Consider the following 27,403-nt stretch of genomic DNA (forward strand, 5'->3'; position numbering starts at 1 on the left):
CTGACTTATTGCAGAACCACGTGTTTCTGTCATTTTTTAAAAAACAAATAATGATGAAAAAGTGCATTTTGGGAATCACTGCTTTCATTTTAGCCTGTGATTTCCTCAGCTACTTATGTTCTCTCATATTTCTTGACACAATAACATCAGAGTTCACCCTATTTGCTTGCCATTCACTTCTCTAATCTAAGATCCAGTCTCCTTGAATCCTTTCCAATGCCTCTTAGTTTTTAGAGTATGACAAGCTAGATACTGTATTTCAAGTGTGGTTTTGGCACTTCTTTACAGTGTCTGTATCGTTTCCTTGAAACTGTCTGTACAGATTGAGTATTTAGCTGTCAAGCTAGTAGGGCTATAATTCTCAGGCTTGTGTTTCTAACATTTTAGATTAAGAATTTATTCAGTGTTTTCCATTGTTCTACTATAATGGCAAGGTCCAATCAGCCTGACAAAATTTCTCCCAGGGTACACTCTTAGATATGAATTGTTTTTAATGCTGTTGGATGCTTTCCAATTGGCCTTATTTCTTTGGTAATTCTTTGTGTACTCCAGCATTGAATGGCCATTTCACTGCTGAAAATAGTTTCTCCACAGACTCGGTTGCATTTGTTACAACATTAGGTAGGTACAATGTCAGAATTTGAGTAAGGTGGTCTTTTCTAATGCTGGTGATTTGGAGATTTGTTGCTGCACAAAAAGGTTTGGCCTGCAAAGAAAGATTTGGTAGATAAAGAAAGCAATGTTTTTTCTACAAAAGTTACCCAGGCTAATTTCTCTGCCCTACATGCTTGCCATACCCTTTAATAATTCCCTGTTAAAGAGTTTATGAACTCTGCTTTCATGATAGATTGCAGCAGATTTCACATTGTAACTTCCCTGAGTGCAAAGAATTTTTTTTCATACCTCCTGTTTAATTTTATTTTTATTCGTTCATGGGATATGGACATCACTGGCAAGGCCAACACTTATTGCCCATCCCTAATTGTTCTGGAGAAGGCGGTGGTGTGCTGCCTTCTTGAGTCGCTGTAGCCTATGTTATGTAGGACACTCACAGTGCTGTTTGGGAGAGAGTTCCAGGATTTTGACCCAGCGATGAAGAAGGAACAGTGATATATTTGCAAGTCAGGATGGTATTTGACTTGGGAGGGGACCTTGCAGGACTAGTATTCCCCAGTTACTGCTGCACTTGTTCTTCCAGGCAGCAGAGGTCCTGGGTTTGGAAGATGCTGTCAAAGGAGCCTAGGGAAGTTTCAGCAGTGCATCTTGTAGATGGTGGACACTGCTGCCACTCTGCATTGGTGGTGGAGGAAGTGAATGTTTAATTTGGTGGATGGGGTGCCAATCAAGCACGCTGCTTTGTCCTGGATGGTGTTGATTGGATAGGTCTGGATTGGATACCCAGGATTGGATATCCTGGATTGGTTAGGTAGGGAAATATGTTGTGAAGAGGATATAAGGAGATTGCAGGCAGATATAGATGGGTTGAGTGGGTGAGAATTTGGCAGATGGAATATAATGTGGGAAAATGTGAAGTTGTTCACTTTGGCAGGAAGAATTAAAAAGCAGCATATTACTTAAATGGAGAATGGCTGCAGAATTCTGAGGTGCAGAGGGATCCAGGTGTTCTAATGCATGAGTCAAAAAATTTAGTATGCAGGTACAGCAAGTAACTAAGAAAGCTAATGGAATGCTATCTTTTATTTTGAGAGGGATTGAACATTAAAGTAAGGGTTTATGTTTCAGTTATACAGGGCATTGGTAAGACCACATCTCAAATACTGTGTGCAGTTTTGGTCTCCTTGTTTACGAAAGAATGTACATGCATTAGAGGCAGTTGAGAGGAGGTTTACTATATTGATACCTGGAATGAGAGGGTTGTCTTACAAGGAAAGGTTAGATAGATTGGGCTTGTTTCCACTTGATTTTAGAAGAGTGAGGGGTGACTTGATTGAAGTATATAAGATCCTAAATGGTGTCAACAAGGTGGACATTTCTCTTGTGGGTGAGTCCAGAACTAGGGGCACTGTTTTAAAATTAGGGGTCACCCTTTTAGGACAGAAATGAGGAGAATTTTTTTCTGAATGTTGTGCAACTTTGGAACTCTGCCTCAGAAGGCGGTGGAGGTGGGGTCATTGAATATTTTTAAGGCGGAGGTAGATATATTCTTGTGAGGTAAGGGAATCAAAGGTTATTGGGATAGATGGGAATGTGAATTTGAAACACAAACAGATCAACCATGATCTTATTGAATGGTGGAGCAGACTCAAGGAGTCAAATGGCCTACTTCTGCTCCTGTTTTGTATATTTGTAGGTTAAGCTTCTTGTGTTACTGGAGCTGCACTCATCTAGGCAAGCTGGGAATATTCCATCATGCTCCTAACTTGTGCCTGGTTGATGGTGGCCAGGCTTTGGGGAGTCAGGAGGTGAGATACTCACCAGCTTCTGACCTGCTCTTGTAGTCACAGTATTTTTGTGGCTGGTCTAGTTAGTTTTTGGTCAGTGGTAACACCCAGCATGTTGATGGTGGGGAATGCAGCAATGGCAATGCCATTGAATGTCAAGGGGAGGTGGTTAGTGTTGTACATTTTACATCTCCCAAGTTATGCAGAGATGACACATAAGCTTACGTGTGTGTAACAGGCATTTACTCACAGTGCTTTGAATTGTCTTCTCCATGCTTCCAGGAGTTTCTAGCAGTTAGTTTCCAACTTTGTTTATTTTTCTCTGAGTCCACACCCAGGGTTAACTAATCAAGCACAGTGACTATCAATAATAAACAGACTCATAATTAAACGCAGAGCAATTGAACACAACATTATATTCTTTTGTTGGAGATGGTCATTGCCAGGCACTTGTGCAGTGCAAATTTTACTTGCTAATTATCATCATGTGGGCATGGACCTACTTTAGTATCTGTAGTGTTGGGAATTGAACATTGTGCTACCATAACCAAATGCCTCCACTTCTGATCTTATGATAGATGGAAGGTCATTGATGAAGCAGCTGAAGTTCGTTGGGGCTAGGGCAATACCCTGAGGATTTCCTGCAGCAATGTTCTGGAGCTGAGATGATTGGCCTCCAAGAACCACAGCCATCATCTATTGTGCTATCTATGACTTCAACCTGTGAAGAGTTTTCCCCTGCTTCCCATTGATTTCAATTTTACTTAAGTTCCTTGCTGCTGGATTCAGTCAAATGCTACATTGATGTCAAAGGCAGTCACTCTCATGCCAGCTCTGGAATCAAGCTCTTTTGTCCATGTTTGGACTAATGTTGTAATGAGGTCTGGAGTTGAATGGTCCTGGCAAACCCAAACTGAACATCAGTGGGCTGGTTACTTCTGAATAAGTGTTACTTCATAGAAGTATCAATGACATCTTCCATCACTTTGCTGATGATTGAGAGTAGACTGATGGGGTGGTAATTGGCTGTATTGGATTTGTCCTGCATTTTGTGGACAGGACATACCTGGACAATTTTCCACACTATCAGGTGGATACCCGTGTTGTAGCTGTATTGGTACATCTTGGTTAGGTGTGCAGCTAGTTCTGAAGCACAGGTCTTCAGTTCAACAGCTGAACTGTTGTTGGGACCTATAGTCTTTAATGAATCCACTGCGTTAAGTGATTTCTTGATATCATGTGGTGCAAATTGAATCATCTGAAGACTGGCATCTGTGAGGCTAGGGACTTCAGGAAGAGGCAGAGATGGATCATCTACTTGACACTTAAGGGTGAAGATAGTTGCAACCCTTTCAGTCTTGTTTTTTGTATTGACATGCTGAGTTTCTCCGCCATTGAGGATAGGGATGTTTGTGGAGCCTTCTCCTCTAGTTAGTTGTTTAGTAGGCCACCACCATTCACGACTGACGTGGGAGGACTGCAGAGCTGTGATTGGATCCATTTGGTTGTGGGATTACTTAGTTCCTTCCACTATTTGGCAAATATGTAGTCCTGCATTATAGCTTCTACCAGGTTAGCACCTCAGCTTTAAGTACTCCTGCTGCTGCTCCTGACATGCTCCTGCACTCCCCATTGAACCAAGGTTGGTCCGCTGACTTGATGTTAATGGTAGAGTGAATGATATGCCAGGTCATGAAGTGACAGATTGTGTTTGAATACAATTCTGCTGCTGCTGATAGTCCACAGCGTCTCATGGATGCCCAGTTCTGAGCTGCTAGATCTGTTCTGAATGTATCTCATTTAGCATGGTGGTAGTGTACACAAAACTATGGGGGAGTGTCCTCAGTTTGAAGATGGGACTTTGTCTGTATAACGACTGTATGGTGATCACTCCTAACAATATTGCCATGGGCAGAAGATATGTGACAAATAAATTGGTGAGGACATGTAAATTCTTCCCTCTTGTTGGTTCTCTTACTGTCTGCCACAGGCCCAACCTAATAATATTCAGGGCTCAGTCAGCTTGGTCAGTAATGGTGCTACCAAGACACACTTGGTGATGGACATTGAAATTCCAAATCCAGAGTTCATTCTGTGCCCTTGCCAGCTGCAGGGCTTCTTCCAAATGGTGTTCAATGTGGAGGAGTTATGCTTCATCAGCTGAGGGAGGGTGGTAGGTGGTAATGAGCAGGAGGTTTCCATGCCTGTGATAACTGCATGTATTGTCCCTCCCTCGTGTCAATTGCAGGCCATGTGATGTACTGCAGATGTTTCGACCGGTGAGCTCTTAGCGTGGGCAATCTGGGTGGGGGGGGTGCGGAGCCTTCCGGACGAGGGATCAGGTCTGGGTGCAAGCACTCCTAGATGTCTCTGTAATAAAGTTTTACCATTTCTTTATGAAACCTGTCTGTTCCGTTGAGTCATCACATTTGGCAGCAGAGAGTAAAATTGACTTCGGCTGTGCACCTCGCCCTGTTACTGTGAGTAAAATCGAATTTTAAAAACTACTCACCAGCCGTGGCACTGTTCAGAAGAATCGATCCATTTGATGCTAATATTGAAGATTGGAGCCAGTATGGTGAGCGCCTCAGATTTTACTTTGTAGCAAATGAAATAACCATCAAAGCAAAGTGTAAAGCGATCCTCTTAAGTGTATGCGGCAGAAAACAAACAGGATTTAAGGGTAGAGTTAATGGGTAGAGCAAAGACTGAAGCTGCTATACTGATTTGCAGTCCTGCATAATGTAACTGCTGTGAAAACTGAGCCTATTACAGTGTCGGTACAAGTAAATGAGAAGCCACTGCGTGTGGAAGCGGATACTGATGCCTCAACAATGGTAGTTGGAGAACACACTTTCAGATTCCTTAATGAAGGAAGGTGGCCAATAAATTTGGAGCAGGCAACTGCTAAAGTTAAGAACTCACATGGGAGAATCTATTCAAGTCAAAGGCAATGCCACAGCCCCAGTCTGTTACACGCAACAGACATCCCAACCGCCTGTGATAATTGTAAAAGGAGAGGGACCCAGTCTTTTAGGTCAAGACTGGCTACAGAAGATAAAACTTAACTGGTCCAAGATATTTCACCTAAAATCAGATGGAATTCCAGAACTTCTGAAGAAATACAACAGGGGTTTTCAGGATGAATTAGGAAAGTTGAAAGGCACGCGTGCCAAGATATATGTCTATCCCCAGGCAATGCCACATTTCTTCAAGGCCAGACCTGTGCCTTATGCACTGAAAGAAAGGTGGATGCAGAGCTGTGCAGGTTAAAAAGCCTGGGAGTAATCCAGCCATCCAATTCTCTGAGTGGGCCGCACTCATAGTTCCAGTGATGAAGCCCGACCAGACCATACGTATATGTGGAGACTACAAGTTAACAGTAAATAAAATGGCAAAACTAGACAAGTACCCCATTCCAAGGGTAGTTGATTTATATGCCAAGCTGGCAGGAGGCCAGTCATATACAAAATTGGATATGAGCCATAGCTATTAGCAATTAGAATTGGTTAGCATGTTGAGAGAATATGTGACTATTAACACACACAAGGGTCTCTATCAGTACAGTCGCCTACGTTTTGGAGTCTCGACAGCTATTTTTCAGAGAACAACGGAGAGTCTGCCCCAAGGAATTTATGAGTGATTGTATATTTGGATTATGTGCTCATTACTAGGTTAACCCGGGCTGAACACTTAGCCAATCTGGGGAGGTACTGAGAAGATTCATGGAGGCTGGTGTACAGTTAAAGAGGGAAAAATGCACAAAGCATCAGAAGTGACTTATCTAGGTCAGAGTGAACACCAGGGGTTTGCATCCTGTGGGAGATAAAGTTCAGGCAATAAAAATGCACTATCGCCATCCAATGTAACAGAACTCAAGTCCTTCCTATAGCCGCTTCTTACCTAACTTATCAACTGTTTTGGCACCATTACACTCGCTGCTGAAAAAAAACCCACCATTGGTCATGGGGTTCACAACAAGAAGAAGCCTTTGTGACAGCAAAGAAACTTTTGCATTTATTATGTCTATTGGTACATTACAACTCATCTAAAGAGCTGGTATTATCATGTGATGCTTCTCCTTATGGGATAGGAGCCGTTTTATCACATAAAGTGGAAAATGGATCAGAAAGGCCCATTGGCTATGCCTCAAGAACCCTTTTCTAAGCCAACAAGGGCTTTTCTCAGAAAAAGAAGGATTATCAGTAGTATTCGGTATAAAAAAGTTTCACCAGTGCCTATCTGGATGACATTTTATCATTGTGTAGGGCCATAAACCATTAATGGGATTATTCAGTGAGGACAAGGCCATTCCGCCAATAGCATAAGCAAGAATACAACACTAGGCTCTGACATTATCTGTGTAAGAGCATACTTTTATACTGCCTTGGCTTACATATTGCAAATGCAGATGCACTCAGCCTTCTCCCGTTATCCGACATATTGTGCTCCCGCTCCGCAAGAATTAGTGCTATGATTGAATTTCTTAGATTCTTTGCCTGTCTGCGCGAAACAACTTAGAAATTGGATGAACAGAGATCCAATATTGTTGAAAGTCAGACTTTGTTTTGCAAGGATACCCGAACTCACCTGTATCTGAAGAATTAAGACCATCCCATGGCAGAAACATGGAACAAAGCTGTCAAGACAGAATTGTGTTGTAGGGTGCAAGAGTTGTCGTCCCAACACAAGGTAGAGAGCCAATCTTCACAGAGCTCCACAGTGCGCATCCAGGCAAATCAAAGATGAAAATGCTTGCGCGAAGCTATGTCTGGTGGCCAGGCATTGACAGTGACATTGAAAGGATAGTCAAACACTGTCTCCATTATCAGCAACAACCAAAAATGCCTGTTTCAGCTCCCCTGAATCCATGGGAGTGGCCTGGTTGACCCTGGGTTCGACTACATACTGATTATATAGGACCATTCTTAGGTACCGTGTTCTTGTTAATTGTAGATGCACATTCAAAATGGATGGATGTATACACAGTCAAATGGCCAATGTTGAACACAACTATCGAGAAGCTACATCACTGTTTCAGCAAACATGGACTACCTAAAGTTGTTGTTTCCGATAATGGTGTAGCCTTTACTAGCACCGAATTTCAGAAACTTATAGATCTGAATGGAATCCACCAAATAAAGGCAGCTCCTTGGCATTCTCCCATTGAATGGTCTAGCCGAGAGGGCTGTGCAAACTTTTAAGTCTGGTATGAAAACATTATTGGAATGTATTCTGGAATCTCAACTTTTCCGGTTTCTCTGAAGTTATTGTACAACATACAGTATTGTACCACATGCGACTACAGGTTCAACACCGTCAGAGTTATTAATGAAACGCTGTCTGTGTATACGTTTACACTTGGTGTTTCCAAATTTAGAGGGGAAGGTAGCGCAGAACCAGAGTCATCAGAAATTTAACCATGACATACACATTAAGGCTTACACATTCAGTGTAGGTCACACAGTATATGCGTGACATTTCGACAGTGGACCCTGTTGGGCTCTGGGAGCCATTGTTTCAGAGACTGGTCCATTATCTTTCCAAGTATAAGTGGGAGGTAGAAACGTCCGTAGGCATATAGATCACATCCGTGCCAGAGAGACATTCCAACAATTAACTGATCAACCTGTGACCATTGACTTCCGAGGTGTGTGATCGACTTAGAACAGACATTCCAGATGTTTCCGAGGGATTTGCCAAACCCTGAACTGCCCAGTTCCAATGATGTGTCTGATAGTGCAGTCCTAGGTCTTGCTGATCCTGTTCAGGAACCTCCGGTGGTAGAGACATGCTGCTCTAGCCGTATACAAAGAGCACCTCAAAGACTTGATTTATAATCACCTGAAATTGCATATATGTTTATTGGATGAGTTTTGTAAAGAGTAATTGTAAAAAAAAACTATAGGGGGAGGAAATGTGGTAACTGCATGTATTGTCCCTCCCTCCTGTTAATCATGGCTCATGTGATGTACTGCAGAGGCTTCGACCAGTGAGCTCTTAGGTGGGCAATCGGGGGGGCGGAGCCTTCCGGATGAGGGATCGGGTCTAGCTGCAAGCACTCCTAGATGTCTCTATAATAAAGTTTTACTGTTTCCTTACGAAACCCCTATCTGCTCCATTGAGTCATCACACATGCCCATGTTTGGCCTGATGCCATTAGCCTTTGTGGAGTCTGGAGTGAATGTTGAGGACTCCCAGGGCCAGTTCCTCCCAACTGTATACCACACTTCGGTGCCACCACCTCTGGAGGGATTGTCCTTCCAGTGGAACAGGACATACCCAGGGATAGTAATGGAGGAGCCTGGGACATTGGTTGTAATCTATGATTCTGTAAGTAAACAGTGATTCTGTGGGACACTGCTCCCAATTTTAGAAGGAGTCCCTAGGTCTTAGTAAGGAGGACTTTGCAGGATCGATTAGGCAGGGCGTTGCCTTTGTTGTTTCTGGTGCCTAAGTCCACGTCGGGTGGAACGTTCATTTTTTTTCTTATGTGACTTTCTATGTCTTACTGTGTAGCAGCTTGATGCAACTGAAGAGCTTGCTAGACCAATTCAGAGGGTAGTTAAGAGCCAATCACATTGCCTGGAGTCACACCAGGCCAGGCCAAATAAGGACAGCAGATTTCCTTCCCTCAAGGACATTAGTGAACCAGATGGGTTTTTCCTTTTTGACAATTTGTAGTTCTTATTGAGGCTTGTTTTTCCTTCCAGATTTATTTAAATAATTAAATTTAAATTTCCCAGCTGCTGTGAAAGATTTGTACTCCTGCCTTCAGAGCATTAAGCTGACTCTGCACTTCTAGTCCAGTGATATTACGTTTATGCTACCCTTCCCGGTAATTCTTCTGTAATCCTTAGCTTGAGTGTCAACTTGGTTTAGTTAGTAGCATTCTTGTCTCTAATTCAAACTCCACCATGACCTTGAAGATATGATACACTCTTCAGTGTAGCACCAAGAGAGTACTGTATTGTTCAAGATGCCATCTTTCAGATGAGGCATTATGTAAAGAACCCTTCTGCCTGTTCAGGCACACATTAAAAAATCCATCACACTATTGAAAGTATCGAGTTTCCCTAGCAACATTCTTTCCTACCGTTACAAGGCCAAAACCAAGTTATCTGGATGCTCATTGGATCAGTTCAGAGAAGAAGGTTCATAGGCTGATTCCTGGGATGACGGGTTTGTCTTATGAGGAAAAGTTGAGCAAGTTGGGCCTATACTCATTGGAGTTTACAAGAATGAAAGGTTAGCTTATTAAAACATAAGATTGTGAGGGGGTTGACAGATGGATGCTAAGAGGATGTTTTGCCTTATGGGTGAACCTAGAACTAGCAGGCACAGCTTAAAGTAAGCGGTCTCCCATTTAAGATGGAGATGAGGAGGAATTTCTTGTTTCGGGTGTCATTAGTCTTTGGAATTCTCCTCCAGAGAGGACAGTTAAGTCTGGGTCTTGAATATATTCAAGGCTAAGTTAGACAGATTTTTGATTGACAAGAGAGTCAAGGGTTATGCGGCGCATGCAGGAAAGTGGAGTTAAGGTCTCAATCAGATCAGCTATGATCTTATTGAATGGCGGAGCAGGCTCGATAGGCCGAACGGCCTACTCCTGTTTCTAATATGATTTTCATTGAATTGCCTTTTGTGAGATCTTATTGTCTATAGTTAGGCTACAGGATTTTTTTACAGAACTGATTGCACTTGAGAAATAGCTCATTGATTGGAGAGTGCTTTGGGAGTGATGAAATAGCATGTAAAAATCCAAGTTTCTCTTTTCTTCTCCATGGCCTGTCAGGTTTTGGCAGCAATGGGAAATGGCTGGCAAAATTTTGAAAACTATAAAGAAAAAAAATGGCTTAGATTATTCTGAACATACCTTTCAAGGAGTGTCTTATCTACCTTTGACCTTTGAGGTCATTGAATCTTTTTCAGCGCCTTTTCAGTTGCTGTTTTTGTGATGGAGGTTGCATTAATTGCCTCTTATGGGGCCTCTTTCCCTCAGTGCCAATATGGTAGCTCCTCCTTACTGTAACTTCTGTCAGCAGCACCTCTACTGAAAACGTTCGAGCTCTTGTTGCTAGCACCATATATGAGACTACTGGTTCCTCAGCAGCCTTTGAGTGTCAGAATTTGTAAATGAAGTTCTCTCATCAACTGGCTGCAGCCTGAACTTTATTTCTTTCCCTTATACAGATGAAAAACCTGTCAAAGGCAAGTTCTCTGGCATCCTGACTGTTGTGCATGGTTAATGAGGGCCTTGGAGGAATCAACAGTGAGTGGGTGGAAATTTCACATTGGCAGTTGTTGGGACCATCCTGCTGTAAACCGACCAATGGAAGGATTTGGGTTCGACAGAGGGAGAGGAGGGACATTCAGGCGAAACAGAGTTCATGAGTGCTTTAGGATCTGGCTACCAGGAAAAAGAAGGAACAGTGCAGAAAATCTAAAATAAATTAGGGAAAAAAATAAAAAGCTGATAGTGAAAGTAAGTAATTAATCTAAATAAATTATATGGTAAAAGTACCGGAATTATGGACAGAGTGAAATTTGTAATAAAAATGGCTGCTTTATTCTCTTGGGGATCTGATTGTTTTCTGTTGTCACTTGCTTAAGGTATGCCAGTGTTTAGCATCTGATTGTATGCAACATCACATGGTTTGAATGGACAAATCAAAAATATTGAATTCTACAGTGTTATTTTCCTGAATAGACACAACTTATGTAATCATATCTGCATGATATCTAGTGAGCGAAAACACTTGATCTATTGTGGCTACGCAAAGAAAAAAAATCGAATTCTGTGTGGAGTCTTCATTTTACTGGGTTTGTCTGGGAGAGTAGCAGACAACAAGGGGAAAGAGCACACAGCAGGTTTGGGAATAGTACAGTCATGAAAAATCAAAATGGATGATTGGACTTTGATGCTCTGTTGCTGTATAAAGACATTCGGCTTTGTTTTGCAGGTTGCCACATTTTGATAATTCTGATTGCATATGCATGAGTGAAAATTAATGATGTTAAGGTGAAATGAAAAATGTTTAAAATTTAACAGAAATCTGAATTTGGTGGTGTTGATGGGAGAAGGTAATTTGCATTTATGAGTACAGACTTGCAAGGACAACAGATGTTCAAAATGTAAGCCATATTTCACATATTTTCATGGTTTACAGCTTTGGGACTGTGTTCCGGTTACAATCAATTGATATTTTTCACTACTTGCTGGTTCCAAAGCAGCCAGTTCCAAAAGAATTTACACAAACTGTTAATGTTTTGGTTGCACAAATTGTAGTGTTTTATTCATGATGTAATTTTTATTAAATGCGGTAGAATAACCAGACTTTAATGTTGTGCAATCTGAATAAGTTCCACATCAGTTGCTACATCTCCCACTTTAGCCTTCTTCTCTTAATAGCATGTGCAAGTATGCTGTGGTGTAGCTTTTTTGTTTAATTGATGCAGGAAAAAATATTATAGTGTGGAGTTTCCTGAGTTTCGAGCACTCTTGGAACCTAATTCTTGGGCACAGCACAAAGGAAAATTGGTCGAACTGGCACATTGCCTGTTAGCCCTGTAACGCTCTTGTATTTTTCCCTGTTTCCAAATTGAGCACCTGCACTCTTTGCCTCCTGGAGGCATTTCCATTTAATTCCAATGTTCATAAGGTGCACTTCACACTATCCTGAGATCCAACATTTTTTGTGTACTTCCCCCCAACCCAGTCACACATCAGGTGCTGCTTGCTGCATTCACCATGACATTTCTGCAGCTACAAATCAGTTCAACCGCACCCCCCTCACTCCACTTTTGATGTCCTAGTTACCATTAAAACTGTTACCTTCTCTCACCCTAGTTGTTTCCCTGGTATAGTGCTCATCTTTACACACTTACGTCCAAAGGATGCTGACTTGAAAGTTTATGGAGCACTACTGGTTTAGCCATTCACCACCAGATCAGGGACCACATAAAGCACTGTCAGACACTGCTCACCTCTGCCAAAACTGCTCACTATTCTAAGATTATAATCTCTGGCTTCATTTCTCTACTGCAAACCATCTTCTTAAACCCCCACCCACTACTTCCTCCACCTTCACCTCTGACAAATGCTAGGAATTCAGCTACTTCTTTGCCACTAAGCATGAGACTATCTGTTCTGCTGCCTCTATCACTTGCCTCCCTTCCCCTAGCCCACTGGGCCAAACTTCCTTCAAGACTCGCCGCCTCTACCCACTGCCCCAAACCCTACCCCTGAACTTGCATCCTTGTCTAGTTTCTCTCCTATTCACCTCGTGCTTTCTCCGAACTCATCTTGACCATGAGACCCACCTCCTGCTGCCTTGACCCTATTTTCACTAATCTGCTGACCATCCAACTTCCCTTCCTAGTTCTCATATAAGTTAATCATGTTAACAATTCTGTCTCCTTGTGTACTGATTCCCTCTCTTTCAAATCAGCTGCCATCACCCCCTCAAGAAACAAGCCCTTGACCCCTCCATCCTTGCAAACTATTGTCTCTTCTCCAACCTCCATTTCCTCTTCATATAATCCTTAAATGTGCATTGTCTCTCAAATCTAGGATGCCGATCTTTCCGCGAGCTGTATGTTCTGTCTTTAAACAGTACCGAAATGGTCCTTAGCAATGTCACAAATGACATCTTGTGTGACTTTAACCATGGTAAACTATCCCCTTTCTCCTTCTTGACTTATTTAAAGCCTTTGACAAGGTATGTCACACCATCCTCTTCCAGTGCCCCCTCACTATCGTCCAGCTGGGTGGGATGCACTCACCTGATTCCATTCTTACCTATCCATTCTAGCTATCCTGCATAAGCAATTATACATTGGGATGCCAAAGTCATTATCTTCAGTCCCTGCCACAAACTCCACTTCTAGCTATCAGCTCCATCCCTCGCCCTGGCACCTGTCTGAGGCTGAAGCAGGCTGCAGACTTAGTGCCGCATTTGACCCAGAGATAAGCTTCTGGCCACATATTCGCACCATGATTAAGCCTGCCTATTTTCATATCCATAACATTACCAGATTCCAGCTCATTTGCTTCCTCATCTACTGTATAAACATCCCACCTATGATTTTGTTTCCTCTGGATTTGACTATTCCAATGCACTCTTTATCTTCTACTCTCCATAAACTTAAGCTGGCCCATGGCCCCAGTGCTTGCATGGCCTACATTAACTCTGGGTTAAACATTACCTCGGTTTCAAAGTTTCCGTTCTTCTTGGCCGTGCCCTTCCCTATCGCTGTAAACTCCTTCAGCCCTATAGCCCTTCAAAAGGTTCATGCTTCATCAATTTTGTCTACTTGTGTATTCACGAATTTAATTGCTATGCTATTGGAGGCAATTCCTCAAACCTTCGAGGCCCTAAGCTCTGGAATTCCCTCCCTAAATCTCTCCAACTCTCTTTCCTCCTTTAGGGTGCTCCTTAAAGTTTTCCTCTTTAGCCAAGCTTTTGGTCATCTGCTCTAATATTGCCTTATGTGGCTCAGTGTGAAATTTTGTTTGATAATACTCCTATGATGCACTTTGGGACATTTTACTACATTAAAGGTTCTATATAAATGCAAGTTTTTGTTGTTGTTGCATCAATTTAGCACTGGGAGCCAGTTAAGCTAATGTTTTTGAACCTTGCAAGTAAGATAAGCAGTAATAATGCTGTAACCTTATAGATTTACCAAATGATTGAACAGGAGCCTCATTGGGAAATTTTTGGCATTAGTTTGAGGAAGATTAGTGACTTTTTCAACCTCCAGTTGTTTCCCCATGCTGGGCTTTATGTTTGCAAAATTGGGCTCCGTGGTGCCTGTAGGTTCAATACTACGGGTGCCATTTTGATATCAAAATAATGTACATGGCGTGGGGCATTTCCAACATGGCATGTACCAAACACCATTGTTGTGATGGTGTTAGCACAGGTGTTATGAGCATGTGCCAGCAATGTGCAGTGGTGACATCAGTGCGAGTCACGTTATTTCCGACCCTGCCGTTCAGCTAACACCCTCACTTAAGCATGCATGCCTGAACTGAACAAGCGCTGCATGGAAGTGCTGGGTGGTTTGAAGAGTTGGTTAAAGTTGGTGAAGTGAAGAAGACCTTAGGTATGATGCTGCAAGAGTTCTGGTTTGACCACTTGCTCCCAGTTATGGATGCTATTGTTGCAATACCCCTTGGGCTGCAGCATAAGTGGGAGATGGAGGGGAGGAAACAAAGAAGTAGACAGGCTGCTTGCGGGAGTTGGAGGTGGGGGTGAATTAAGGGCTCTTGTCTGAAAGCCTTTTTTGACCCAGCTCCTTCCGTGCGCACTTCTCTTACCTGCACCTAAGCCAGGAACAGTGTGTGTGTTGTGTGTTGTATGTTCTTTATGAAGCAGATGCTCACAGAACTCTGCTACCTCTTGTAATCAGACCTGCAACCTCAGAGCAAGATAAGGTAAGATAAGTGGCTGTGAATGTCAGCATGGCCCTGAATATCCTCACTTTAGGATGCTTCCAGGCAAGCAGCAACATATGTAACACCTCCCAGTTTGCAATTCACTGTTACATGAGACAGGTGACAGACACTCATTGTGTTCTGTCTGACCACCTTTTAAGAATTACTAATGTCTGCATTTCCTGTGAAAATGTTAAACTGTGCGCATTTCTAAAGCTTATCTAAGATTGAGCAACAGGGGGCAGTGTCTGGCCAAAATTCCCTTTGGAAAGAATACATTAAAATACAGTCTGCACATTGGAAGAAAGGCAGGGCATAGTCACTCCAGAAATAACAACATCCATTTTTAAAATGGAGTGAAGCAGCTTGCACTTACTGCTCTAAAGCAGCTTACAGCAACAGTGTAAAAGGATGAGCTGAAAATGAAAAGTGGAATAAAGCATTACAAGGTATGATGGAGACCTGGAAAATAAAGAACTGAAAATGTGAATATGGCTTGTTTTATTTTATTTAAATTTTCACCTACTGCAGTTTGTTCTTATGGATTTAATTGGTATTGGTGTTTGAACTTATTCCTAATTCTGAATTGTAGTCTATACAACTGTACCATTCCATTACTGCCTATTACTTGATAAATTAACAAGATTAGTCCTGTTTTCATTTGTAACATGTAAATAACTTGTGCTGTTGCCAAATCACTGTAAGTCCTTTATGATGCCCTTGTACATTCACAAGGTGCGGGCAGAGCTTATGCCCACAGCATGAATGTTGTCTGCAGGTATATTTGACATGTCTAAACTGTTTCCACAATTCGTGGTGATTTCTTTGTTCTAAAATTTGATGCTGAGCTAATAACACTCACCCCACTCTGCTCTTGCAAACTACTGCCCTGTATCCATGCATCCCTTTCCTATCCAAGGTTCTTGAATGTGTTGTCACCTGCCCAACTTTACCACAGCCCTATCTCCCCCAATCCACAGTACTGAAACAGCTCTTGCCAAAGTTACATGACATTCTGTGTGACTGTAACTATCCTCCCTTCTCCCTCTTGGCCTGTCTGCAACCTTTGACACAGTTGACGACAGCGTTCTCCTCCAACACCTCTCCATTGTCATCTAACTGGGTGGGCCTGCTTTCACCTGGCAGACGCTCATAATACCTGTGCTAACACCATCACGTACCCCAGGCCATGTACATTATTTTGGTGTCAAAATGGCACCCGTAGTGTCGAACCTACAGGGACCATGGAGACCAATTTTGCGACCATAAAACCCAGAATGATGAAGCAATTGGAAGTTGAAAATGTCACTAATCTCCCTTAAACTAATGCCAAAAATTTTCCAATGATGCTCCTGTTCAATCATTTGGTAAATCTATAAGGTTACAGCACTATTACTGCTTATCTTACTGGTAAAGTTTAAAAACATTAGCTTAACTGGCTCCTGGTGCTAAATTTATATAACAGCAACTTGCATAGCTAGAGAATCAGCTGCAATGGCTTCTCTTCAGGTTCCTGCACCATTACATCTGGTATACCCTGAGGATCTATGCTTCACCCACAGAATCACAGAATGGCTATAGCATAGAAGGAGGGCATTCAGTCCATCCTGTCTGTGCTGACTTTCCATAGGAGCATTTAACACAGTATTACTCCCCCTTCTCTCCGTAACCCTGCACATTCTTCTTTTTCAGATAATAATCCAATTCCCTCTTGAATGCCTTGATTAAACCTGCCTCCACCACACTCTCAGGCAGTGCATACCAGATCCCAACCACTCATTGTGCGGAAAAAGCTTTTTCTCATTCCACCATTGTTTCTTTTGCCAATTATTTTAAATCTGTGCCCTCTTGTTCCCTATCTTTCTACCAATGGGAACAGCTTTCCTACTCTGCCCCTATTTTTCCCTATATACCCACCACATTTCTCATTTACATGCCACCCCTCAGCGACATCATCTGAAAACAGAGTGTTGGGTTCCACACGTATGCTCCCAACACCCAGCTTTACCTCCCCATCATCTCTCAGAGCCTCTTCACAGTTTCTAAATTATCAGATTGCTTGCATGACATCCAGTTCTGGATGAGCATAAATTTTCTCCAAGTAAATATTGGGAATACTGAAGCCGTAGTCTTCAATTCTCACAGCAAACTCTGTTCCCTAGCTACTGTCTCCATCCCTCCCCCTGGCAACTGAGGCTGAACTAGTCAATTTGCAATCTTGGCATTATATTCAACCCAGAAATGAGCTTCCGACCACATATCCACACCATCACTAAGACCACCTATTTCAACCTCTGTATTATCACCCAACTCTGCCCTTACCTCAGCTGTTACTGAAGCCCTCATTCCTGCCTTTCTAACCCGTGGACTTGAATTTTCCAATGCTCCGCTGACTGGCCTCCCATCTTCTAATGTCTGTAAACTTAGTCATCTAAAACTCAGCTGCCTGCGTCCTAACTCACATCAACTCATCACATTCACCCATCACCTCTGTGCTCCTACATTGTTGCATGACCTACATTAGGCCCTGGTTAAGCAACGCCTCGACTTCAAAAGTCTTTTCTTTGTTTTCAAATCCCTCCATTCCCTCCGCCCTTGCCGTCCCTTTCTCTTGAATCTCATTGAGCCCTACAACCTGTAAATATCCACACTTCTGCAAGCCTGGCTCGAACATGCCCAATTTTAATCACACCACCACTGGCAGTCATGCCTTCAGCTGCCATGGCCCTAATAATTTCTGGAATTTCCTCTTTAAACCTCTAAACCTCTCTTTCCTCCTTTAAGACGATCCTTAAAAGCTATCTTTCTCACCAAGCTTTTGAATATCTTTCCTGACATTTCCTTATGTGGTTCAGCATCAAATTTTATCTGAAATGCTCCTGTGGAGTATGATGAAATGTTTTATTTCAGATTTCCAGCATTTGCCGTACTTTGCTTCCTATTATATGCTCCATGTTGGGCATTTGTAAGTGTGGTTAGTTTCAATTTAAAATGAGAAAATATTCATCACTCAATACAAAGTGTAATTTTTTTTGTTAACAAGGCCCACTTGTGTGGATAGAAATAGCACATTACTGCAGGTGAATTGCTTGTTGCCAATTTACTGGAAGGTTTTGCCATTTTTGAACTTGGAAGTGAAACCAGGAGTCATGCGTCAATCAAATATGTCACTGTTAGTTCAAGATATTGTCATTTGTATATGGGATATTTGTTTGTGGTGTTTGTGAGGTTCAAGTCTTTTAGATGTTGTTTGGATATTGCATAGGGCCAGGTTCAAAGCAATAGAGCTAGTTGCATAATATGAATGACGAAGCCATGGTTGTAAAGTGTATCATACTGAAAACTCCACTTTCGATGGGCTTTACAAATAGAGGCATAAAGTACAAAAAAACAGAAGTTTTGCTGAACCTATATAAAACAGTTCAATCCCACTATAGTTCCCAATTCAGAGCACCCGAAGGATGTGAAGGCTTTATAGAGGGTTCAGAAGAGATTTACTGGAATGGCTCCAGGGATGAGGGATTACAGAGAAGCTGGGGTTGCTCTCTGTAGAGCCAAAAACCCGAGGAAATTTGATGGAGGTAAATAAAATTATGAAGGATTTCAATAGAATAAATAGAAACTGTTTCCAATGGCTGAAGGATCGATTATCAGATGGCCAAGATTCAACTTTGTTTGTTTAAGTTTGGTTGGCAAAAGAACCAGATGCGACATGAGAAACTTTTACATGAAGACTGTTTAGGATTTGGAATGCACTGCCTCCCTGATATTGTGGTGGATACAGATTCACATTAGGGGTTAAAAAGAAAATGGATAAAAACTTGGAGAAAAAAAATATAGGGAAAGAGTGGGTTGGGGTTTGGGGTTTGGTAGGACTGCCTGGATTTCTCTTCAAAAGAACTGGCACAGACTTGATGGGCTGAATGGCTGAATTAATTTGCTGCACTATTCTATTCAATAGGACCCAAAGTACACCGCGAAGACACTCGACAGAAGTTGTCGAATATTAAAGTGAGGAAGTGAGGGGAGGGAGTAAGGGGCCTGGAAACAGGAGAAGCACCAGGGCCAATGATTTCTCTCCCTGCCCCTGGGCTCAGGAGATGCCACCCTATTTTTCCCCTATTGCTTCTCTGCTGCTCCCTCCTATTTTGTACCACCTTGTCCTGTATAACGGGAGAAGGTGGCATACTGGTAATGTCACTGAACTAGTAATTCAGAGGCCCAGGCTAATACCCCGGGGAAATAGGTTAACATCCCACTAAGGCAGCTGGTGGAATTTAAATTCAATTAATAAATCTGGACTATAAAGCTAGTCTCAGAAATGGTGACCATGAAACTATGATCGATTGTTGTAAAAACCCATCTGACGGGGGCAATGCAGAATGTCAATGTATATGCTGCAATGTGTCTGGATGATGTGCCTGTCAAAGCTGAATAGCTGGAAGTACGTGGAAGCTATGAGATGTAGGTTTGAGGCTTGCAGCAGTGTTAAGTGGGTGAGGTGGAGCATATGAATTTTAGGAGTGACTCCTGATTGTTAGAGATTGCTGAAGTGTGAGTGATGGGCATTGTGCATTGAATAGTGTGTGAGGTTGATGGCGCATTTTGGTAGGATTTGGCATTTGAAGATATATTCATTAACCTTGACAATCTGCGTGAGGATGTTGGACTTTTCCCAGCGCTGTGGCCATGTCCTTGTGGCCAGACTGCTTGCATTGTGCACTAGCTGCTGTATTCCAGTAAGTAAAAAGTTTAAATGTCCCAAAGCTAAGGACAGAAAGTAAGTGTGTAAGGGGGTAGGGTGGACATTGAGTGAGGTGGGTAGTGTCGCAGTTGGGTAGGTGGATCGGGAGTTGTCGGATTGTGTCAGGGAGAGTTGGGTCCTATCGGGGGTGTTAGGAGAGGAGTTGGACACTGGGGCCTAGTCAGGTCAGGTTGGGGTCAGGGGGGTAGTTGGGGGTGGTCAGTATGAGTGATTGGGGGTGTGGGGTCAGTTCTATAGTTACCCAGGTGTTAGACTAGGTTTTTTCCTGTTTGTCATTTCCTAGGTAACTATCCAGGTAAGTAAGTTGAAATGGTCCAAAGTCTCTGACTCTAACTCAGAGATGGAGATTTTTTCGGAGGGTTCAGAGAGCTGGGGAATTGCCCATTGAAAATTCAAACTTCACAGGCAATTTCCACAAAATATTTGCACTGGGACTTCCAAGAGGTCCTGTAGCATATTTTCCAGGTACATCTGGTCTCCGACTATCTGGAGACCAGAAGATCTGGGCCCATGCATTTTAGGGAAAAGAACCTGCTTCCCACTACCGGGCCTGGTCCATACATGGAGCCTGCTTTTAACTCACTCAAAACCCATTCATTTGCACAGAGTTACAGTTGGATCCATAATACTGGTTCCACACTACGAAGCGGATGTTAACTTTTACCATTGAGTGGAAAACTGTCAGCAGTTAAGGTAAGTTGGGTGTATTATGACCAGGTGAGGACTGGCTTAAGACTACCCCCTCACCCCTTACCTTTTTCCCCACTCTTTGGTTGATTATAACAGGGTTTTTTTTAAATACGTAAGAATGGATGTGCCTATTCAGTGTACATGTTTAACTATTTACATGCTGATTACAAAGAGCTTCGTCCAGTTCTTGGTCCATTTGAACTGTAGGCCTTGTTTTTACCTCTTGGAAATGCTGCTTTGGAATTTGAAACCTTCTTTAGAATTTCTCTGTCAACTGACCACAGTATGATATAAGCAGGCAGGGTTCACTTTAATTGAGAGTGAGAAGCAAGCAACTTTTTTGCTGCCTTCAGATTTTCCTTCCAGACTGCCCCAAAGCTAGCAGGGTTTTGTAATCAAAAACTTTAAAAAATCAGAGTTTAGGTCATGTGATGGCTGGTCATTAATACACATTGGAAAACAATCAATAGTCTATTCATGTTAATGGCAGTGTTTCCACCTCCCATGGTCAAAACCATCGACATACAATAAAGGCAGATAGGGGTCCTTAGCACTTCCCTTATGCATAATTAGTTTAGTGAGTTCTCCTTTGTTACCTGGTAGTCCTGGAGACAGAAAGTCTTATTGTCCTTTCTGTTTTGGGGTAAGATTTGAGAAAGGCAGGTGCAATATTCCACAAGGATGTGATCTAGACGTGTTGATTGTAATCCAAAACAAAAACAGAATTACCTGGAAAAACTCAGCAGGTCTGGCAGCATCGGCGGAGAAGAAATCAGTCAACGTTTCGGGTCTTCATGACCCTTCGGCAGAACCCGATTGTAATCCACTTTGTAGAAGCTGCAAGAAGCCTGGCCAATTTGCAGTCACAAACGTCGGGTGACCTGTGGCAGCTCTGTTATTGTGGGCTTATCTCCGGATTCATTGGCTTCTTACTCTAGAAGAGATCTTTCTGGAGGCAATGGTCTTTTGTTTTCAAAAACATTTATTTGCATACCATTTACAAAGGTTAAATAAGATCAATACATAGCTGGAGCTACTGTGAGATGCTTCACACTCACCTCCCCTCAGTAAGTCACATCACTGTGACATAACAGCACATGCTCAATAGCTATCATTAGAATTAACCCTTTACTCTACATCTCTCCCCAAATCTTTATCCCCATACTATTCTACACACATTCTCCAACACCTCCACCCATAGTCTCTACTCTTAAAGTGAAAGTCTTTCTGGTGGTTTCACCAGTATTCCTGAATTGAGTGCAGAGCTCCTTCTCAGGTAGATGGGAATCCTGTTGTTCTGAGGTCAGTTCATAGGGGCTGTCATTCCTGGTTTCCCACATTTGTGGTTCTCTTGAGGTTCAGGGTACTCTGCCCATGCTGTTAATGGCATTCTGTCCATTAAAATTAGGACATATCTGTTCCTTCAAATGATACCTGGCTGTGTCTTGATCAGACACTATCTCGGTTGCTGTAGCTTCTCAATTACTGTACCAGCATGGTTCTGGTCTCTGTTCCATACCCTCTCCCTCCCTTCCAAGAATTGGAAGGTCTTGAGCCCTATGCTTCTGGTTAAATGTACACGCTTGACTTGCTCGGTAAGCTTCTTTCTTCTTCCTAGCTCAATCATGGTCTTCCATGGTGACATTTTGTAGTAAGGTGTGGGGCAGGGAAAGAAGTTGGGTCTTTGGCCTGTGGCCCATCAGAAGCTCCAATGGGGCAAACCTATTATACAATGGCTTGGAAAGATAACTAAGCAGAGTGAGCTCAAAATCATCATTCTTCTTCACTAGGGCTTTAATAGTGCATACTCCTTGCTCAGCTTCTCTGTTAGACTGAGGGTATTTTGGGGAGCCTGTGGTGTGCACAGATCCATATGACGCTGTGCAAGATTGGAAGCACTCAGCAAATTGCGGTCCATTATCAGAGATGACAATGTCTGCAATGCTGTATGTTGAGAACATTTTTTTTTGTGGAGTTATAACAGTTTCAGAGATGAGCCCATGTTGCTTTTGCACCTCTATCCAGTGGGAATAATAGTCTGCTATTACAAGAAATATTTTGCCTTTATAGTTAAAGAAATCCATGACAAAGGCATTCCCAAGGCCTTGATGGCAAGGAGGAGGGCAGAAGTGCCGCTTTCTACTTCTTTTTGTGAATGGCGCAGGTGATGCAGTTGCAGACCAACTCTTAAATAGTGTGTGAAATCCCTGACCACCATATTGACTGCCGGGCCCTGGCTTGAAACTTGATTATACCAAGATGTCCTTGATGGATCTTCTGGAGGACATCCAGGTGGAGAGCTCTTGGTATACCATCTTGAATCGTATAGCAAGAGGTCATCTACGGCACTTAAGTGGTGGCGTTGTTCAAAATATTTCCTCGACGGGATGCTTGGAGTATACTGTGGCCATCCATCCAGGCAGTACCTGGGAATCTGGGTGAACTCTTCATCTTGTCTTTGGGCCACATGAAATTCGCGCAACTCCTAGTCTGTTGCTGGCAGGTATTTGGTGTCATAGCTGTGAAGGCTTCAACTTCTACTATGAAAGTTTTATCTTCCTGTACTGGGTAAGTGGTGGGCATCCTGAACAGTGTATCAGCCAGAGTTTGAAATTTACCTTGTACATTCTCAGTAGTATCATCATATCACACGAATCACTGAATCCTGGGTGGCATCTTTGCGATTTCTTTTGTGTTCAACAGGGTTACTAATTGCTTATGATCGGCCTCATGGGTTGGCCTCGAAGTCCTTCACCCGCTACTCTGCACTGTTGCTGGCTTTCATTTGAGGTTTATCCTACTGTTTCTCTGTGGGTGTAGTCACCGCCTCCACCATCTGTTACTGTAGGTTTGTCTCGGGATTTGTTGGCATCTTACTCTAGAAGAGGTCTTGCTGGAGGCAATTGTCTTTTGTTCAAAGACATTTATTTACGTACTAACTATTTACTCATTTCATCTCTCAGTGAGTGACATCATTATGACATAGCTCCTTACACACATGCCCAATAGCTATCATTAGAGTTAACCCTTTACTCTACAGCAGCCATCTTAAGTCAGTCTTTGTGTATAACAATTGAAACTGCCTTTTAAAAAATGCGAGTCCAGCAGATGAAATTAAAATTTACTATTTGACATCAATACACCTCGTTAATGGACAGGATGTCTAACGTTAGCCAAGCTGCTAATGCCAGTTTATGCCTGACAGCAAAAGTTAAAATCTACCTTTCCATGTCAGCTCTGAAGAAGGATCATACAGACTCGAAACATTAACTCTGTTTCTGTCTCCACAGATGCTGTCAGATCTGCTGAGTTTCTCCAGCATTTTCTGTTTTTATTCCATGTGGTTTACTAGCAATGTCCTCAGGGCAACTAGCCTTATCCAATAAATCTGGCTGTGTCATCGACATCCCAAGAACAAATGAAAAAAATGCTAGTTTACTACTGTCAGTCTGAACTAAAATTAGCACACATATTTAAATTGATTAGAAGGATCATAACCATTTTACATTTATTACCAAAAATTATCCATGCATGTACAAATCACAGTTACGTTGTAAGTGGCTTACTGTGGAAAACTTTTTTCATAATCCATGATTCCTTGGTACGCTTCCTGTTATGCCACTTAAAAACGCCTAAATCAAAACAATTCATTAGTTTATATTCGCCTCCCTCAACAATTTGGTAGTGTTTCATGGGGAAGAATTTCCCCCCATTGGGGGGGAAGTGCAGGAGTGGGCGCGGGCAGACGCGGCCCCGATTGGGGGCGCACCGCCATTTTACGTGGGCAGGCCAATTAAGGCCCGCCCAGCGTGATGTCCGCCAGGAAACGCTATGCACTCCCTGTGCAGACAGGGGGGGAATCCCTCAGCTGAGAGTGCGCTCTTTCGTGCACGCGCAAGAAAGAGCGCACACGTCTCCCTGAGGCTCAGTGCTGCCTCAGGGACATCAGCTCCAAATGTAAAAATGGTAAAGGTACAAAAACAAAATTTCCCTGACATGTCCCCTCATGTGACACTGTCACATCCATTGGGACATGTCCATCGCTTTAAATCAAACATTTATTACATTTTTAAAAACCCTCATGAAACCTCAGCCCGTCCGTAGATGAGGTTTCATGCTTTTCCTGAAGCCCGCCAGGGCTCCCGGCCTGCCCACCAACCCTAAGGTTGCACGGGCAGGTCCATTAGTGAGGTTAATGACTGTGTCAATGGCCTCAATAGGCCATTGACAGGTAAGCGGGTGCACAGCTGATTCGGCTGTGCCCCCGCTGACCTGAAAATTTAAATGATGCAGGGTGACGTCGGGAGTTCCGCCCAACATCATCCTGCATCATTTTACGCGTCAGCAAGTGGGCCCCGCCCCCCACTCGCCAACCTAAAGATCCTTCCCATGGTGACAGAGCTTTTCCGAATTGCTGGTTGCTGCAGAGAAATATGCTTCATTCTTATGTCATGTTAAAACCAATTAATACCTAACCAGACATGCAACACGCTCTGGAATATTGCTATGCCAGAAATCGCCCAATGTGGCATTAGATTCAATTAATCTTATTCCGTGGTATATGCTGCCTTTCATTTTCTCATTTACTTGATATAACAAGTTTACTGTAAGATAAAAATGATAAGAGATTTCTCCATTGGAAGGCAGCCCCCCTAATGCCGGTTTTAGGCACTATGGTTGCCGAGTGCAGCTCAAGATTCTTCAGAAGCTCCTGTGGCCTAAGCAGTGACTGCCAACAAAAAGGAAAGTATTTTAAATAAGCATTTTTATATGAATTCTTGAGAGTAGGTACCCTCCAGAGGACTACTGCTGGCTGGCAATCTGCCCCCACCCATTCTTCTTGCAAACCTCATCCCTGCCCCCCCCTAGGACTTGGAGTCCACAGCTGGTGAAACGGGTGACCCAGAATTCATCTCTCTAGTCAGGCGAACTGGCTGTAGAGTTGCAACAGGCATCAACAGCTCGCAGCAATTATTTAGATGAGACCCAAGCACCAGCTTCTCATGATCCATCGTCTAATGCAGGGACTGTTCCCTGCACCTATTTGCTGCTCAAAGCCTAGCTTCAACAAATTTCTAGGCCATCAGATTAAATCTTTAGCAAAATAATAGTAGACTTGTGAAGTTCGTCATGAGGGAGGAACATATAGATGGGTTTATAAAGCAATTAGAGGAGTTTCTAAAGATTTTTGAAGAGAGACGTAATTGAAAAATATTGTAAGAAGGCAGGCAAGTTGATCAAATGGCTGAGGTTAATCAGAAATTAATGGTTTTGTTGGACCTAATGGCCTGTCACTTTTTCTGAAAATTCTTGTGTTTCCATAGCAACGTAGCTTAGTTGAGAGAATAGAACCTGCTTCCTGAGGCCTCTCTGATAGCTCAGCTGGTTAAGGCATTGATTAAACCACGGCTCTATGGTGTCATCGGGCTGTATTCCAGAGCTGCATTGATGGACGCAGGTTTTTTCAAGAATACATTTTGGGTTGAATTCTTAAACACGATTGTTGGTGTGAAATCCTAAAACAAATGGTGAATTTAGTGCAGTTTTGTGGCCATATGTGTAAAAACAACTGAAAATAACAATGTGATATGAAAACAATTAACAGTCATCAAAACAATTGGAAGTGACTAAATAATACATAATCCATCAAATTCCACAAAGCTTTGATTTTTGCAGGATTTAATGAACCATTCATAGAAACCAGTGAATGAAAGATTCACTAAGAAGCTCGAGGTTTTGTTGGCTTTTTGTCAGCTCTTCCTCTGATTGTTTCGTTACTCCGTGCCCTAGTTAATGCCATATAACTTTATTCAAAAATCAGTTACATAAGCTAATTGCTACATATTATTCTGTTACATTTAAACTACTTATCTTTATAAACATTAGTGTTATTAAAATAGATGAAAGTACTAATAGTTTTTGGAAACATAAGATTTCTTAACTGCTTTAATAGAGCCTTATAGTTTCTTATTGGATTCCCCCCTCTAGCTGCTTTAATTTAGCTTAATGAGTGCACACCTTTCCATTCAATCTCAGAATCCAGATGAGTAATGCTTATCTCAAATTCTGTATTAACTATCGAGGTACCAATTTTGAAGTTATACTGTGTTATCAAAGATTCACAATCACTGAAAAATGCAAATTATAGGCAGCCTTCTAATTTTTCAGACCCTCAGTTCGTTTCTCTAACGCACTGCTTAACATTAAGGTTAAGGCCACAAAAACTATCAGTAAGCTATTGCTTTCACTCAGCAACCATTCTGGGTGATGATTGAGGCATACAGCTGTGTCAGATTAATGGTCTAATTAAATTTACTGAATCCCAAAGTAAATGTAGTTGCATTGCAAAGGCTAGCCGTTTGAATTTTAGATGGTTTGTGAGAAGACTGAAAGAACATCCAGTTGGATATTTTGATATTGGGGAAAAAATAGATTTAACCAGTTTTAAAGGCCAGATGGCAAAACTCTGCAGGACGGAGGGATCTGGATGTCCAGGTATGTGAATCACAAAGAGTTAGTATGCAGGTGTAACAAGTGATTAGGTAGGTAAATGAATGTTGTTGTTTAACGCAAGGGAAGTGGAATGTAAAAGTATGGAAGTCTTACTATAATTGCACAAGATGTTGATGAGGTCACATCTGGAGTATTGTGCACAGTTTTGGTCTCCATACTTAGAATATAATTGCATTAGAAACTGTTCAAAGGTTCATTTGATTGATTCTTGGGATAAAAGGGTTATCTTAAGAGGAAAAGTTAAACAAGTTAAGCCTGTGTCTGTTGGAGTTTAGAAGAATGGGAGGTGATATTATTGAAACATATAAGGTTTTGGGTGGACTTGACAGAGTGGACGCTGAGAGAATGTTTCCCCTTGTGGAAGGGACTAGAACTAGGGGAGATAGTTTAAAAGCAAGGGGTCTCACATTTAGGATGGATATGAGGAAAATTTATTTTTCTGAGGGCCGTGAGTCTGTGGAATTCTCTTCCCCAGAAAGCGGTGGAGGCTGGGTCATTGAATTTATTCAAGGCTGAGTTAGATTGATTTTTGATTGACTAGGGAGTCAAACTGTACAGGGTGCAGGCAGGAATGTAGGATTGAGGCCACAA

General features: G+C 42.3%; 1 protein-coding gene across 1 annotated transcript in view; it reads left to right on the forward strand.

Moving 5' to 3' along the window:
- LOC144683562 (neuron navigator 1-like) overlaps positions 1-27,403 on the forward strand; it is a 725,427-nt gene that overhangs the window by 65,867 nt on the left and 632,157 nt on the right. The window lies entirely within an intron of this gene.

Source organism: Cetorhinus maximus, chromosome 8 (assembly GCF_964194155.1).
Source record: "Cetorhinus maximus chromosome 8, sCetMax3.hap1.1, whole genome shotgun sequence".
Taxonomy (NCBI): domain Eukaryota; kingdom Metazoa; phylum Chordata; class Chondrichthyes; order Lamniformes; family Cetorhinidae; genus Cetorhinus; species Cetorhinus maximus.